The sequence below is a fragment of the Meleagris gallopavo genome, chromosome 7, assembly GCF_000146605.3.
Source record: "Meleagris gallopavo isolate NT-WF06-2002-E0010 breed Aviagen turkey brand Nicholas breeding stock chromosome 7, Turkey_5.1, whole genome shotgun sequence".
NCBI lineage: Eukaryota > Metazoa > Chordata > Aves > Galliformes > Phasianidae > Meleagris > Meleagris gallopavo.
This window is the reverse complement of record NC_015017.2, coordinates 32,222,681-32,224,114: the sequence shown is the minus strand read 5'-3', so window position 1 is coordinate 32,224,114 and position 1,434 is coordinate 32,222,681.

Here is a 1,434-nt window from a genome sequence, read left to right as displayed (position 1 = left end):
CGGAGTGCAAGTGCTGTGACCAACTGTTCAGTACTTACACTGCCATAAATTTCCCCAAATGGTAAAGCAGCGTTTTAGCAGGCATGCACTTAGCCTGGGTCAGGGTCATTAGGGAAGGATTTTGTCCTGCTTTAATTCACATGGCAGAAACAGAGGTTGTATATTTTGGAGTTGCTTCATTTTTACTTTTAAGAGATGGTCTCAAGCCAAAAGCCTGGATCTGAACTTGAGCTCTGAATCCAGGCTTGCATCATTCTATTGAGTTGTACTATGAAAGCATCCCTCTAACAGTCAAGCAATGGAGCATGGGAAATGTTTCTTTTGGATTTGAATTTCTAACTTCCGGATACTTTATTTCTGGTCCTGTAACATTGTACAGTATCAGTACACAGATCAACAATTCAGTCTTGCACTTTTCTATTTTTATATGTTGCTGTGAAGAAAAAGAAGCCTCGTATATTCACAGCAGCAATTAATATTAAACATGTTACATATATAATTGATAGTGATGACAACTGAGTAAATTAATTCTGGATTTTATTTTTCTTGGAGAGGTTGTAGTGTTTCATCCAAAACTGATTGGCTGCCTTGCCTTGATTTTATTGCATGGCATTGAACTCACTGGCATTGAACCCACTGCACCTGCATCTTTGAGAGAATGAGTAATGCAACCTACACAAAGTGTCATAAGAAGGAAACTGCAATCTGGACAGGGAAGCAAAGTTATTGATGTCAGTCCTGTAGTAGACTAAACAAGCAAGATACAATGCTCTCTGTCTCTCTGATGAACCTTCCACTACAGGAGCATGTTGGCTATCACTCTGATATTTTCTCAAAGGAACATTCATATGGAGGTCTTGACTTCCTACAAGAAACTGTACGTAACAAAAAAGTTTGGGTGCTATTCTACTGTAATTAATAGCAGGAAACATGAAAATATTTTTTTTTGTAAAACTCCATGGGATTACTAAGTTTGACACAAATGTAGCTGAATGTACGCTTAGTCATTTTTTATCCTCTGTGTTGCAGTTCTCAGCTGTTTCAGGAGTTGCTGTTTATCCCTGGCTACCAGAGGGATGGGCAAAATAAGGTGAACTATGAGAGAAATCAGTGCAATGTCTATCACTCCCATGATTGCTCCTTGTGTGACGAGTGACAGAAAGTAAACTCTTAAACTAATGCTTGGAAAGAAGGGATGAGTTCATCGTACTTCCATTCAAAGTGCATCCCCTGGTAACAAAATAGGAGAATTAAACATTGTTGAAAGACCTAGAGGAGACATGATTTCCTTTCTGAATACAAAATGGAACTCAAATATGGGGAGGAAGAAGTGATGTTTAACTTAAAAACAGCATTGGCACAGGAATAAAATAAATGGAGTAAAATATTCATAAATAAGTAGAACTCAAAATTTGAAGATTTTTAACCAAAAAA